We start from the raw sequence: 17,640 nt of genomic DNA on the forward strand, positions 1-17,640 counted from the left end.
ATGCCCTCTTCTTTCTTCAAAATTCTTTCTGGTGGACAACTGGTATTTCAGAAAAATATATAAAAGAACCTTTCGACTAGTCCTACACTTTTTGGTGTCTTGTAGTTTTGTCGCATCTGCTACCCATTTCGAAAAAAAAAATTAAACGATTCTCTAGTGATCCTATGAATAATCTAGTTAGTAAGCTGCGTGAATGATTATTCAAATTATTACGTGTACACAATTAGCAAAAGTTTCTCTTGATGAATTTCATGAGGAATAAGAAGAAGCAACAAGTTGCTATATTACTATAATGTTTCCACAGAAAATATACGGTATTTTAGATATTATAAATTTTGTTTTTTCTGTGACGGGAAAAAAATTTGACATTTTATCTCTGTTGACAGGTAACAAAATGACTTTTCACGAAATTACTTTTTTCCCCGGGAAAAAAGTGAGTACTTTTTTCCCGGATATATATTTATCTACATATAGATAAAGGAATAATAATAATTTGACCACACTATCGATGGCTTTTGTTGTTGTGCCAATTCCGAAAAATAAGCCAATAACACTGTCTCCGAGAAAGAACTGCATGTCTTTTTCATTTTCCATTCCATAAATCTTGAATACGCGGTTTCGTAAATTTTCCGCGATTTAGCTGGCAATAATTTTCGTGACGCTACTTGCGCTGCTTTTATCAACTCCAGTGGAGTCAGAGAAAACTCGGAATCAGACATTTTTTAACTTTATATTATTCAACAAAATAACTACTAAACAATTATTACTGAGTTCGCAATTTTTGAAACAAATCACAAAATTAAATTGACAGATATTTGATTACTTTGAAGTTTCCCTTAGCAACGCAGGTCTATTTGCAGCTTACTAGTTTAAAAATTCCAAATTCATATCGATAACATTCTGACTTTAATATATTGTAATAATATGTTCTTTCACTATTAAATTGTCGTTTTTCCTGTCACAGAAAAAAATAGTGTATTATACACGGGAAAAATATTAGATTTTAGCTCTCGGTTTTTTGTCTCCCTCCGCTTCGCGTCGGGAGACAACATAACCTCGAGCTAAAATCTAATACTTTTTTCCCTTGTATAATAAATAACTATTATTTGCTCCCTAAGGAATGTGGATGGATAATTCCATAATCTTGTCAACAGGAAACAGAGAGTTCCGATAGACTTGTCAATTCAACACGTTAATGTCTTAAATTAATCGACGACAGTCGCCGTCAACCAGCGTCAAGTGGTGCTCTAGTTGCTTGACGTCGGTTTGCGTCGACTAAATATGTTATAGCCTTTAACTAACGTATGAAAATGAATTTGTTGTCGAGCTGCACGTATCATACTTAAAATTTCGGAAAGAATTCTAAACGACTGAAACGGAATAAACATCATCCAAAAAATAATTTGAAAGTTAGTGAAATTTTGCAGGTGATCTAATTTCGAGCTGGTCAAGTGTCTTTGGAAAGACTATATCAATTTGTATCTTATACAGAAAGGAATTACATCGATGTAAAAATCACAGCACTAACTCCACAAAAGAATTATAAAAATAAACAATCTGTCTGCGTGTAATAGTTTATTCCATCAATTTCATCAATAAAAGTTTGAAATCAATTTCCAACATTTCCGAGTTCATTTTCATTGCCATCGCACACTTCCAATTCTGCAAAGTCCATCAGAGCGCGAGTCATACGTCACACGTAATTTATTCTCTCGATAATCCGATTTTCAAGCACATCAACACAGTTCACTCTACAAAGGTGTACGCTGACTAGATTTTTGACACGCAACGAACTGCGGCTTCAGCGTTCTACCGTGTAATCGTATCGTGGAGAATTCACAAAATGCACAAAGCTTGAAGAATCCTTTTATGACGTACTCGACGCTTGACTATCAGTTCTGAGAATTCAAAGTGATACTTCAGTCCGTAACGTGTATGAGCAGAATGGCGGATACTAAACAATTTTTTAGAAGCTCCTCGAAACCATTTCGCCCCAAGTGTTCTAGACTGGATATTGCGAGCGGCCAAGTTGAATTCTTCACGAAGAATTCAATCTGATCACATTGTATGAAAACAATGAATCTGTTATATGGCATTTAATTATTTTATCAGGGAACCCACGACACGGTGAATGTTCGCTTTTCACTAATGCTTGGATTAAAGACCTTTCAGAATTGCGTCCCAATTCTAAGACCCTTTGAATAATTTATTATTCCTGAATGGATCTTACCTAAATTAGGTCAATTTATGGAATTCCTACCTCAGAATAGTATTCAGAAGAAGGAGAATATTATTCAGAAAAACTAAAGTGGACCGTGCATTATTGTGCTGCTCCTGAAGCACAAAGTAAAGGACACTAAGGACATTATCTCTTAGATTCTGGTAATAGTCCATCGATGGAGTTATTGATTAATTATTTATACCTATTATCTGTGATTTGTTCTAGTAGGCCTGAACTGGTAATTGATTCTGGGGTCATTGATCATTCGATGTCTGACCATAGGGGTGTTTTTTGCAAGATCAATTTGAAGGAAAGATTAATTCGCCAAAGTTGATACGTTATCGTGATTTTCGTAATTTTGAACAGGAATTTTTGTCGGACCTTTCTAGTGCATGTTTTGGTGATGTTCTCTATATATATATATATATATATATATATGAAGATCTCCAAATTTTGTTGTTGTCTCACAGAAATATTTGACCTACATGCCCCATATATTGAATCGAGAATTTCTAAGCCGTTTGCTCCTTGGATAACCCCAACCGTGAAAAGCATGATGAAGTTGAGAAATAGGGCCCTATCAAGACATAAGCTTACAAAGAACTTAGCTGATTACAGATATTATGCTGGTCTGCGAAATGCTGTTACATCGGCTGTGCGAAGGGAAAAATTCAGCTTTATGTTGTAGCGTGCTACATTTCAAATTTTATATATTCAACTGAGTCAGACAGTTGATGGAAATCTGGGCGTACGCCAATGCGTATCTTCGTGCATATGTACTCGATACTTCGAAATTATGATATCATTTTCTTTTCTAGTTTCTTCGAACGTACATATATCGATAATTATCGCTGCAAAATAGTTATAATTGTTTTTCTCTAGTTCATTCATAAAACCCTGAAAAAAGGGGTAAGTTGTATATTTTTCTTATCGTCATTATTTGATTGTTGTATACGTAATATATATGAAAATTTTTGATATTCAGATTTAATTTGATAAAGGAATGCATCCGCCATTTTAACATTTCATCATTTTACGTGAAATGAAAATTTTTATTCTTTATTTAAATATAATTTATTATAATCAAATATTTTTTTAATACCTATTATTGATGTTTAAATGTAACTTCGTTTTAACTATCGTGAATTTTTATCTTAAATGAAGCATAATAAGTTATAACTCAGTTTATGAGTATTTTCACAAAACTTTTATGTAGAGGATGTTTTTCGTATCTATTATTTTTTACATTTTTCGTTTGTTACATTTTTGAAAGAGATCTTTTCTGAAACAATCTACATATGATTGCCTTGAGATCATCCTTTTAGTTTCTTATCTCATTTGGCAGTCATTTTGTTCAAGCGATAAAATAAGTACATGAGTATTAATATCTTTTATGTCAACTTTGGTTGTTTCAGAAACAGAAAAGCCATCACCTTAATTTGGCTTCTTATTAATTTCTGTTCTCTGATTTTCAGTTTTTTTTGGTATATTTTCTTTGCTGAATTCCTGATTGGTTCTTGATAAACGTTGAAAGTTGGATAATTACATTGAGAGTTCTTCGTCTAAAGACAGCCCATCATTGTCAATTGTCAACTTACAAGTCAAATTATTTACTCTCCTTACAATTGAAGAACTGCCAGACCTAAGCTCTTATCAACTTCGGTGGAGGAAGATTGGCTCAGTATAGAGCTAGGACTTTTACCTCTTCAGGAAAGTAATTTAGGATCTTAGAAAATTTCATTCTTTTTTTATACAATTATAAATTTCGGATTCACTTGTATATATTTTCATTTTATAAATATTGTATGTAAATTTTTCTGGTACCAGATATTTTAAAGATTCGGATTGTGAAATACTTATGTAATTATAAGAGGTGTTTGATCGACCTGGGTTTTTGTCCCTTCCATTTGGTAGATTCAGGGATCTGAACCACGACTCAAACAAACGACTGTTCTCGGGCATTTTGAGTTGTAACGAAGAGGTTACACATAATTTTGGCGCCCAACGTGGGGCCGTTAAGGTCTTTTTGGCCATTCGATCACTAGATCTCTCAGTTTGCCTGGTGGGGGTGACTGTTTATTTGGGGTTGATCATTATCCTCTTTCCGGATAGTTCAGGTTATTATTTTTGGGATCATCTCTCGGCAATTATATCTGATTTTTCAGTCGGGATTTATTTTTTGTTTGTTTTTTTTTGATAAGTTTTCAATTTTTCTCTTCTACCTTATCTTATTCCTTTGAATTTTCTATCGTGGAAAATGTCTCTCAACCCAAATTATCTAAAACAAAATGAACTCGCTTATGAGATTGCGATTCGAGGTATTGAGATCCCGTCATCAGTGGATGACAAACGTAAAATTTTGAGAGGTTTACTTTCACAAGAATCCTCAGATCGTAGTTTCACTGTCTTGTCTGATCCTTTTTCTTTCAAAGAAAATGTTGAAGGCATTAAAGAGAGTTTAACAGATTTGAAGGAGATTTGCGCTAAGTTCAATTCAAATTCTCCTCAAATTGATCACAAACGTATACTCACTCGTTTAACTCATGTAACTGGTAGAGACCTCGGAAATTTCCATATCAAGGACATTAAGCCCGATTTAAGTAGAGAAGATGATCCTACTGATTTCTCAGATGTTCAATCCGAATGACCTGAATGTTTTGTGTTTTGTTAGTATGTATTAGGTATTGGTTTGTATCGCCTGGAATAACAAATGCCGTTTTTCATTCCTCCTTTCCTCTTATCCTTTCCTTTTCAGTATTCGATTGAATTGATTGAATTGAGACAAAAATTATAAATTGAAGCATTTAAGGCACTTATCTTTATTTCTATCTCTCATTTATCTTTATCTCTTATTTATCTCTCTTTGTACTACGAGCAATTATCTTCTTGTAATGGAAAGTAGTCTTGGCCATTGCAATTATCTTTATCTTTTCTGCTCTAGTATAATTACTTTTCAGCCTTTATTATATGCTTCTACCTCTGTTCGAATCAACGTGCAGTTATACAGTATCTAATGTGCATTGCATAAATCTTTGGTGTAACTGTTTTGTTGTTTTGAAGTAACTAAGTCTTTTGTGTCTTTTCAGATGCAGTTCTATGTCTCTATGAAGTCAATTTCCTTGATATACCTTGTGATCCCTGGATCACTGGCGCCCATCATTTTCTCGTTCAGTTAACTTTGTGGATAAAAAAAAAGCTCATTGTGAGCAAAGACCTTTTTTTTTTTGGGGGGAATGAGGAGTGTGTAGCGTGCTACATTTCAAATTTTATATATTCAACTGAGTCAGACAGTTGATGGAAATCTGGGCGTACGCCAATGCGTATCTTCGTGCATATGTACTCGATACTTCGAAATTATGATATCATTTTCTTTTCTAGTTTCTTCGAACGTACATATATCGATAATTATCGCTGCAAAATAGTTATAATTGTTTTTCTCTAGTTCATTCATAAAACCCTGAAAAAAGGGGTAAGTTGTATATTTTTCTTATCGTCATTATTTGATTGTTGTATACGTAATATATATGAAAATTTTTGATATTCAGATTTAATTTGATAAAGGAATGCATCCGCCATTTTAACATTTCATCATTTTACGTGAAATGAAAATTTTTATTCTTTATTTAAATATAATTTATTATAATCAAATATTTTTTTAATACCTATTATTGATGTTTAAATGTAACTTCGTTTTAACTATCGTGAATTTTTATCTTAAATGAAGCATAATAAGTTATAACTCAGTTTATGAGTATTTTCACAAAACTTTTATGTAGAGGATGTTTTTCGTATCTATTATTTTTTACATTTTTCGTTTGTTACATTTTTGAAAGAGATCTTTTCTGAAACAATCTACATATGATTGCCTTGAGATCATCCTTTTAGTTTCTTATCTCATTTGGCAGTCATTTTGTTCAAGCGATAAAATAAGTACATGAGTATTAATATCTTTTATGTCAACTTTGGTTGTTTCAGAAACAGAAAAGCCATCACCTTAATTTGGCTTCTTATTAATTTCTGTTCTCTGATTTTCAGTTTTTTTTGGTATATTTTCTTTGCTGAATTCCTGATTGGTTCTTGATAAACGTTGAAAGTTGGATAATTACATTGAGAGTTCTTCGTCTAAAGACAGCCCATCATTGTCAATTGTCAACTTACAAGTCAAATTATTTACTCTCCTTACAATTGAAGAACTGCCAGACCTAAGCTCTTATCAACTTCGGTGGAGGAAGATTGGCTCAGTATAGAGCTAGGACTTTTACCTCTTCAGGAAAGTAATTTAGGATCTTAGAAAATTTCATTCTTTTTTTATACAATTATAAATTTCGGATTCACTTGTATATATTTTCATTTTATAAATATTGTATGTAAATTTTTCTGGTACCAGATATTTTAAAGATTCGGATTGTGAAATACTTATGTAATTATAAGAGGTGTTTGATCGACCTGGGTTTTTGTCCCTTCCATTTGGTAGATTCAGGGATCTGAACCACGACTCAAACAAACGACTGTTCTCGGGCATTTTGAGTTGTAACGAAGAGGTTACAATGTCTCAAGACCGCTCTCAAGGTTCAAAATTTTTTTGGAAATCTTTTAGATCACTGCACGTTGGTTCAGTGATGTCGGTGCCTAAAAGCTTTGTTGACCCTCAGCAATTAAATGTTTATTTTCGTTCAGTTTTCAGTCCTCCAAATGCTTGCCCGGAAGCAACCAATTATTATTGTTCTAGGAAATTCGATCCAAATATAGAATTTTCATTCAGACTTGCCACTATGGAGGAGTTGAGATGTGTTATAATATTTCAAATCTTAGTTCGAACGCATTGGACATTGATGGTATATCTGCTAGAATGCTACAATTGTCGGTTAATGTTATTTTGCCAATCATAACGCATCGAGTCTGGGTATTATCCGAGTGTCTGGAAGTGCTCTATTGTGAATCCTTTACCTAAGATTCATGATCCCAATGATTTATCCGATTTTAGTCCGATGAGTAGATTACCAGCCATGTCGAAGATGCTCGAGAAAGTACTTTTTTCTCAGATTTATGACTATGTTTTCGAGAGCGGAATCCTTACTGCCCATCAGTCGGGTTTCAGAAGGGGTTATAGCACTACCTCTCTTTTTTTAAATGCAGCAGATGACATTCTGCGCTCTTTGGATAAGGGGCATGCTTCAATTCTTACCCTGTTAGATTTTGCAAAGGCGTTTGATACCCTAGCTAGACCATGAGTTGCTCTGTGCTAAATTAAGTTATTACGGTTTTGATGAATCTTCTTTGAGATTTTTTAGGTCTTATCTCTTTGGTAGATATCAGTGCGTTAAATTACGTGATGCATTTTCGGAGTACTGCCTGTTAACTTCGGGTGTTCCTCAAGGTTCCATTCTTGGTCCTCTGCTATTCCTTGTATATATAGCTGATATGTATAAGGTTGTTAAGTTTGTTGACATCTATTTTTATTGCGATGACACTCAGGTTAATATATCTTTCCTCCCCTCTGCCATTTCTATAGCTGTCGGACGGTTAAATGAAGACTTGTCAAGCATTGTGCAGTATTGCAGAAGGAACAATCTGAGAATAAATGTCAAAAAATGTTTCTATATACCTACCCTTCTTTCCGAGAACGTTTCATGCGGATGTTGAGGTTATGATAGGTTATGAGAAGATTCCATCCTCCTCCTGCTATAGGAACCCTGGTATATTTTTCGATTGTCGACTGAGATTTAGAGAGCATGTCTCTATGCTGTTGAGAAATTCTTTTCTAGCACTACGTTATTTGTATCGCCAGAGACAGTTGTTAGATTTCCATTCACGTGAGTATCTCTGCGAAACTCTTGTGCTGTCCAGTTTTTAATCCTTGCCTAGATTCTATCGAGAGATATAGGTTGCAAAAAGTGCAGAATTCGTGGTGCCGCTACGTTTTAGGTTTGATAAAATACGATAGGGGGATCAGTGATGGAATGAATGGGTTAGCGTGGCTCAGGGTCGAAAATATTTTTCGGCTTCAGATGAGTATTACTGTATATCGAATTTTGAGTATGGGTGTTCCTCCATATTTGAAAGCCAGGTTGGTCTACAGACGAGATGTTCCCCGTGTTGCTTTAAGGCATGGGCAGAGGCTCATGCTGCCTCGATTTGGTTCAGCCATGTTTCAGCGCTCTTTCACCTTTAATGCGGTGAAATTGCATAATGAGATGCTGATTGCATGTGGAGGTTCTTCTTTGAACTCATTGAGAAAAGAATTGAGGAACGTTTTATTTCTGAGCCAGTTGCAGATTTTGTAGATAAGTTTCATTTCTTGTGATATTCAAGATGTTTATTATTTATATTGTATTTCCTTTCATTAATTTTAATTTTGGTTTTTTTTCTTTATTTGTATTTTGTTGGGGGTTGAGTGGAGTAGCCTTGGCTAGACTTCGCCCCTAGAATTTGCCAAATAAAGGTATTAATATTATTATTATTATCTCTGAGATTCGCTAAAGTCTAATTTTAGAACTTTCTTCAACAACTCAATGCCTTCACTGTCCAGAAAGATATTAACCCCATATACGAAACGATTTGAAATTTGGCGACACTAAATGATGCTTCTTGCACTATATTCCTGAAACTTCGAATAATTAAAATTCATGGCATGATAGTCTCTATAGTTACTCAAAAATTACAAAAATAAAAACCAAATGAAAAAAAATTCTGAATTCAGAAAAAGAAAATTTGGATGAAAAAAATTAAATTGGCGCCTTCTGATTGTCTTTGAGAGTGAGTACCATCTTCTTTTGAATATTTGTATGTGTACAACAATGCACAATATCTTCCATAGATGATTCAATATTTTTCCGCATTGCATATTAAATATCGGATTTTTTTGATTTCGTATAATATATATATGGCGCCATCTTTCAATACCAGAACTACACGTTCAATATTGGACAGCAAACCACCCCCGTCCACCGCATTAGGATCACCTTATCCTCACGTAACTTCAGTAGTCTGCAGAAAGTCTGTAAAGATTTGATCAATGAAGCCAAGAAGAAGAACGTAAAGGTTAAAAAGGCTGTACCTATGCCAACCAAAACACTCAGTATTACCACCTGTAATACTCCTTGTGGTGAAGGTTCTAAAACTTGGGACAGATTCCAGATGAGAATTCACAAAAGGGTTATCGATTCACACTCGACTTCTGAAGTTGTCAAGGAAATTACCTCAATTTCTATTGAGCCTGGTGTAGATGTTGAGGTTACTATTGCTGACGGATATTATAGCACAAATCCTTATATTGTAGTTACAATATTAGATATTGTACGCCAGGGAACCGCTTTAGACCTTGCTATGTGAATGAAGATGAGCAAAAACTCGAGCAGAAAATTGATATTGTTTTTAACAATATTGTTTTGCAGGAATTAACATATTTCTCCTGTTCATTGCATTCGGCAGATGGCCAACATAATAATAAATTGCGTTTCAGAATTTGAAATTATAATATTCAGTCTTTAATTTCTATTGTAGTCACTCTGCTCAAAGATGGCATTATGGGTTTTCGCGCCAGACATACTTTAGCACCAGCGGATTTATGAGGGTCATAGCGTTGCACCTTTCTACAACGTTGTGAGAGGGTGTGTCTTAGGCAGATATCGCTGTATAGCCTAGTTGATGGTTTTACCAGCGATACCAAACCTTTGGCTCGAGAATAACTCGACAAATACTGACACGTATACTGCGATAAACTAGCATCATAATTAGGTGAAAAATACCTGTGAACATATGGAGCACCAACTGGACATCATAACTTAGCCAATTTTCGAAGAAGAACATGCAATAAATAGATTCAGAAGAAAAAAAAGACTAATAGTTTTCGGAAGTGAACAGAATGCATATGAAGCGGAATATTATGAATTTTTTAGAGCCAATTGGGTTGTTACGATCATTTATAAAGACGCCGTATCTCTATATATGATACACAGATCAATCCTTTGAACAAAATACGCAACAAAATGGTTCGATTTTATCTAATTATCGATAGAAAACAAATTGACAAAACACCAAAGTGAAGCGGATCAAGAGGATCCTCCACTTACATTTAGAATATTGAGGTCTGCGACATTACTACAGGTCATAATATATTTAGTATTTCAGAAAATGTTGAAGTAGCAATAAGCTTTTTCACGGAGTATTCAATTCAGTTTAATGCCGTCTGGCAAAAATCTTTTTATTATCATCAAAAACTGGTAACTGATAACATCGCTATCCTTGGATGAGGATGAACTTACTTTGACAATGTGAAGAAGATTCAACTGATAGAGGACTAAACCATGAAAGGTGAAATGAATCAACCAAAAGCAGAGGAAGAAGAGCTAATAAACATCCAAATGAAAAGTTACGAAGATGTTATAGGAATGAAAACCTAGAGATGCATAAAACATGAACAGAAATTAAGTGAACTTCATTCCAATTACCATCTCTAAGGAGGAAAGTCTCGCCTCCATCTGAAACAATTCAGGATACCATTCAATTCTACACGGCAATGATCATGTTGGAGAAATAACGATGAAGAGTCTATTGGTGAATAAGCAAATACCTGGAACCGATCTCCCACTCAGAGTCTTCCTTAATGAGTTCTCCTTCCAAAACAAAAAATGTAGACCGAAGAGCCTAAAAATCAATTCAATACAGACGAATACCCAGAAACGCGTTTCCCGAAATTCGCGGTCAGAAATGCTCGTTAAATGTATTCCGAACGGTGGGTAATAAAAGGTATCACAGTTGTAATGAAGCACCTTCGGTTTCCGAAAATAATTATCCACTGCTGCCGCAGCAAGCCGCAATCAAAAATCACTTATCCACTCATCAACGACTCCCCAATTCAAATGCCAGCATTCAGGTCTCAAATGGATGAAATCAGGACTTCCTTTCAATCGAGACGGAAACACAAGCGCATTCGTTATGGATTTTTTGAGTGGGAAAAGGCATCGAAATCCGCTGATTGATTTCGCATTCGAACATGGTTTAGAGATGAGAGTGTTCAACACTTACTCTTCTGAAGGATTTACGATGGAGTCGGCTATATAATCCGTAACTAAACTAGGAATTGAATCGTCCAGTATTAAATATCCAATATGTATTAGTTATTTATTATATGCGAATGGGATAACGACATCATTACTATATGAGTGTCAAAGTTATACGAATATACTCGTATATTAATTATGAATTATCGCAAATTTATAGTACAAGGTTTTATCTACTACACTACTACTGCATATAATAAACAAAAAAGAAACACAACGTTGCGAATGAATTTTGTGGAACTAAAAGAAAACATTCTTGTTGCTAAATATTGCCTTGAAATCATAGAATAGTATATTATTTCATAAGGAGTAGTCTCATTTTCATGGCGCGCTTGTGTAATTGAAGGCGAGCATTGTAAAGTCACTTCTCCTCTGAATAAACTATGTTTATTTTGATACGCTTCAAAATTTATAAAATCTGGAGATTGAACTTTAAATAAGATTTATATTCACGATTCTTATAATTGATTGATCAATGGAAAATTTGCCAGTTATGGTCGTCAAGCTGAATATATTTTCATTCAAACGTACAATAAATAACAAAGTCATAGGGGGAAAAGTGTTGCTATGTCAACGATGAATTGCAGTTCCGTCAGCCGGAAGGGAAAAGTTTACCTAGCGTCAAAATTAATTAAGCATGACAACTGTAACTAGGCACATTTCCCATTTATTACAACGATCGTTAACATAAATCTTATCCAAAAATTGAATCTCTTGTATTCTTATCAGTCAAAAATTAAGCCTGATGAAGCCACAGTGTGGCGAAACAATTGTAGCTAACAAGTCCAGTAGTAATCATTAAAAATAAATTTCCGCCAAGCAAGAACTGAATCTTTTTTTTTATATTATTACATTGAAAAACACTTTACGTCTATCAAGTTGGTTTATAAAAAATGCCATTTATAGAAATTTACGGCTTGTATTTGGTGTGTTTCGTCAAAATGTGACATTTAAAAAGAGTTTCTTCTTAATAGAACAAGCAGTGCAGGTTATTGGTTAAGTATAAGTTTTTTTTCGGCCGGTTTCTGAAAGGCCAATCAACGTGAAATTCAACTTTACAGCTGTCAATTTTATGGTCAAGCGTCATTTGGGTTGCTGGAAGTACGGTTAACTCCTTTTATTTAAACATTCTGCCAGTTAACATAGTAGTCAAATATTACACGTGAATTGGAAAGCGGCAAGTGTCATTCTGGGTTTCTGAAATGCATTTAAATTTTTCTTTTCAAGTTGAAAGCTCCAGATAACAAAGATTAGTTAATTTTACACTGTCCAACATTCCAGCAACCCAAATGCATTTGACATCGATATTAAGTTGAATGTTGTATTAGTTGAACAATGATTTGATCAATCTCTCAGAAACCGGGGGTTAGTGTCTGAATTCTTCTTCGAAAAAATGCGTTATGTAATGAAATTTGAGTTGTATAATGAGTTTCATTACGTAACGCAAATGGACCAAATTCAGTAATCGAATAGCTTCAAAATGAAGCAGTCGTAGATAAACCTATTTATGCATTGTACAGCATATTGATGGATAAACTCCAATATTCTTTCTCATAAAGCTTCTTAATGAAAATTTTCTGAGATATTTATAAACAACGCATGCCTATATAACGTCATTCACTGCCTCATGAATCCTTGTTTCATTTTATGCACATAAAATTTACGATTACTACCGTGAGATAAAGTTTATGTTAGAGCATGGGTTTCATCTAGCCTAGACTACTAGACATAAAAGTCTAATAGTTTTTGAATATCGAAACTAGATATCGAAATCTCGTGTTTTCCTCAATGCTGGACTGAAATTAAACTTGATCACGAATAGGGAGCAGAGAAATTCTGTCTTCGAGTATAGGTGTAGTGATTGATTTTTGTATTTTCTTACAGAATAAGCTCACAAATTGATATTTCAGGGCTTCTATTATATCGATCAAGCGAACCATTAAAAAAAAAGAAACTGAATGGATGAAATTTATGAGATCAAAACTATTCACTATTCAAAACTTCTACTCCAATCTAGCATAGTGGGCTTTCAAAAGAATGCCATTTGAAGAGTATATTATTGCAACCACCATTACCAGTCCAAAGTCGATTTAAAGTACCCCAAATTTAACTAGGTAGATTGAAACCTGGAAGTTTCTCTGAAGGATCAATAACTAGACTTTTATTGAATACATTTCAGGAATTGTTTTGATAATAAGTATGCAAGAAATACAAATATCTTATTCCATCTAAATTGACAACAGTCATTACTACTTATATAACCACAGACTAATAGTTACATCACAGGGAGATGGAGTGTTGAGATTCAAAAAGATACAATGAAGACGGAATATACGTGAGATGTCGAGTTCATGGGAAGATTACGCAGACCTAAATTCTTTCCCGCTGGTCTGTTATTGATAAATATACACCCACATTCTTCATTTTCCATGACCGCAATAATTCTAAGAATCCTGCCAAATGATAATATAGCTTGAACAAAGAAACGAAATGCAATTTTCATTATCTTGAAGATGGTTCACATAAATTGGAATCGAGCACAATGCTGGAGACGAGGCGTTGTTGCCCGCAATAACAACGACTTTGTTGAGAGTGCATTCATTAAACGGATCCTCAAGACGCCTACTTCTGAGGACGTTGTTAACGTGTTCATATCTTACGATGTTCAATTCATAAACCTTGGAGCATGAAATTTGCAAAAGGAACTCGTTACAATACCAACCTCTGGAAAAATATTGCTGACAATTTTCTTTCGGTGGGCAGAGTGTATTAACTCTGCTATTAATTCTAATGCATTTGCTCATATTGATCTTCCATCGTATAGCGGCATATTTTTGAAGAGAGTGGAGTGAATTGTATTATTTGTATTGAATCGATTGTAGTACAGATCAAGTTGCATGGTGGTATAATATTGCCTAAGCATCGATGATATTTGGTTCCAATAATCACTTCATTGGAAAATCAATTTGGTGACCGCATTTTATTATCAGAAATGGTTTTCTTGAAGGCCCCCAAATTTGTGTGACTTACCGTGTCGAGAATATTAATATGGGGCTATATTAAGTCATTGTTTTTTGCCGACAGACCAGCAGCTCTTGAAGCATTGGAAACCTCTATTCAAGCCACCATTAATACCATACTGTCAGATATATCGGGTGTCCCAAGGTGAGTGGCCTATTAGATTATTATGGAAACTATTGATGACAAAGGTTTCAAATTTTGTGGATAGATATTTGGCCATGTAAGGTACATTTTTAAAATAATTTCACATTACCAGTGTTGCCGGATGTACAAAAATTTGGCAACAACTTTGTTATTTTAAATGGGATATCCGGTATTTCTATTATTTTATGATACTCCATAAAATATTAAATCTATTCACTCCTTCTTTTCCATCCCTATCTGTAACGGTTTTTGAGTTATTAATTATTTTTCTAAATTTTAGATCAAATTGGAGTATTACGAAAATGACTCTAGTTCGCTCAATATTTGAGATTTAAGTCAGAAATTTTGCAAGTCGTTAGATATTGATCTGATCTGTGTCACTGCTTTTGAATTATGGTTGTCAATAATACATGACGGACCCAAAAAAATCATCATTTGCCAAGTTACAAAATTGTAAAAAAGTCTATTTTTTCAAATTAGACACCTCGTATATTTTTCGATTTTTGGAATCAGTACAACACACTCTACAATTTTTCTATTCACGTCCCTATACCTATCTCAACTGGATTCTGAGTTATATGCGTCAATGAGGGTTAATTTCTTTTGTATTGTTATTTTCTCTATGTCATTCATAAATCGATATATCAATGAATCAGTTCGATCCATAAATGTCAAAATAAACAATTATTGCCTAACAGGTGTTTTGTTCCGAGTTTTTTCTATAAATAATGGCTCAAGAAAGATATACTCATATAACGCATATAACTCGGAATCCAATTGAGATAGGTATAGGGACGTGAATAGATAAATTGTAGAGTGTGTTGTACTGATTCCAAATATTGAAAAATATACTAGGTGTCTAATTTGAAAAAATAGACTTTTTTACAATTTTGTAACTTGGCAAATGATGATTTTTTTGGGTCCGTCATGTATTATTGACAACCATAATTCAAAAGCAGTGACACAGATCAGATCAATATCTAACGACTTGCAAAATTTCTGACTTAAATCTCAAATATTGAGCGAACTAGAGTCATTTTCGTAATACTCCAATTTGATCTAAAATTTAGAAAAATAATTAATAACTCAAAAACCGTTAAAGATAGGGATGGAAAAGAAGGAGTGAATAGATTTAATATTTTATGGAGTATCATAAAAAAAATAGAAATACCGGATGTCCCATTTAAAATAACAAAGTTGTTGCCAAATTTTCGTACATCCGGCAACACTGGAAATGTGAAATTATTTTAAAAATGTACCTTAGATGGCCTTATATCTATCCACAAAATTTGAAATCTTTACCATCAATAGTTTCCATAATAATCCAATAGGCCACTCACCTTGGGACACCCGATATTGGAAAAAGCAGTGGAAATTGGACTGATAGAATAGACAATGTAATTCATAAGTATATAAGTATACTTATATTCAAAAGATAACTAAATTCCATAAAATTTACTACCAGATTATAATAGTACAAAATTAATTAAGGAAATATTTCTGACTCGTATTATTATTTAATGACGTCAAGCTCTCAAATCATATTCAATTGTTCATATACTAAAAAACTCACATTAAGGTCAATTTTCATTTGGAGGAGAGCATGTTGTGTTTTCAAATTAGTGGGTGTTTGGCAATCTTCTTATGCATGGAAGCAACATCTTCAAGAATGACAAGAATCTTAATAGGAAGAAGGGGTCTCGTGACACAATATTTATGTTTTATTTATGTATGTTGAAAATTTTCTGTTTGGCGTTCGTTTCGATGAAAACATTTCATTGATAATGATGGGTATAATGTATTATGTGTCTAGTTCCTCGATGAATTTTATTTAATAAAATATTAATTTTCAAACCGTAGTAGTAACTGTTCAACTGACGATCTTATAAGGAATAAATTTTAAAAAACTGTTCCTACTCATGAAAGTGTTGTTGTACTTGATCTTGCCTAAGAATTCAATTGCTAGACTTATTACATAGTATAAAAGCTGAAAGTTTCTGTACGCAACGTCCCAAAACATGTGAAGTAGGAATGACCCCTAAAAAGTTAGATTATTGTAGATTTAGCAGGTAGCGGGTGTTAAAATAGCATGAAATTGGGACCAATTACGTCATAAATATAAAAGCTGAAGTTTATGTATGACAAACTATTTTGCATGGTGAAAACCGTCCGACAAACTTGCCAAATTTTAGGGTCAATTCTCGTCATAAGTATGAAAGCTGAAATTTACATACCTATATTACTTGCACAAGTGCACAACTGACGAAAAATGTTATGTCAACTTACAGGCACTTTGAAAAGTCGAAACCCACACCAGGCACCTTCAAAAAATGAAATTTCACGTCATATTCACGTCATATTCGAAAAGTTTTTCTGTTACTTTGACATCAATCCAAAATTTTCTGTGTTCATTTATGCATTTGCACAGATTTCAAACTACAAACATCGAATTTGAGTCAGTTGATGATTTTTTCTTAAGATCTTCGAAGCTCCAGGTAGAAATTATTGACAAAGAAATTCATCTTGCGATTTTTATAACCAATTTTTAATGATTTATGTGAAATATTCATGAAAATCGGCCATCAGAGTTCAACACCTTCACAGCCTATACAAATTTAATTCGATTGGACACAATATTGATCAGAAATAACTATGTTCCACTCACATGGTTGAAATAAAACACAATACGAATTGTCTGTTGATTAAAATGAAATCTTTCGATAGTTGTCCAAGCTACATATGTGAATATAAGCTTTTATGCTAATGACGTGAACTGACCCTACAATTTTTCCACTTTTCTCCGAATATGTTCAGAATTTTATAGTTAAAAAATTTTCATCAAAACCATTTTAACCTTAAAACACTTCATATCTCCACAACGGACCATTTCATGGCGAAAACGAAGGAAACAAAAGTTTAGCTAGTTTTTTTTCAACAAAAAATAAGATTTTGCAAAATGCACATTCCCTATCCAAAAAGTCTACTTAACCTTGAAATGACCTTGAAATAAAACTACAAGGTCACATTGAATATCTGCGTTTGATGTTCCCCTGAAGACTCAGAAATTTTCATTTGAAATATTTTTTAATCCAGGCTCTTATCAATGAGATATTTCAGTGGAACTTTCGAAAAGGATCATCCTATATAACTCAATAATCAGATCATTGATAATGTCTATTGAATATTGCAATT

General features: G+C 33.7%; 1 protein-coding gene across 1 annotated transcript in view; it reads right to left on the minus strand.

Moving 5' to 3' along the window:
• The window catches only part of LOC123673050, a 184,115-nt gene extending 167,313 nt beyond the window's left edge, over positions 1 to 16,802 (minus strand). The window contains exon 1 of the mRNA XM_045607461.1: positions 16,683 to 16,802. The gene's annotated coding sequence lies outside the window, so the exon portion shown is untranslated. The remainder of the gene's footprint in view (positions 1 to 16,682) is intronic.
• Between the last annotated feature and the right edge of the window lie 838 nt (positions 16,803 to 17,640).

The sequence above is a fragment of the Harmonia axyridis genome, chromosome 2 (genome assembly GCF_914767665.1).
Source record: "Harmonia axyridis chromosome 2, icHarAxyr1.1, whole genome shotgun sequence".
Taxonomy (NCBI): Eukaryota; Metazoa; Arthropoda; class Insecta; order Coleoptera; family Coccinellidae; genus Harmonia; species Harmonia axyridis.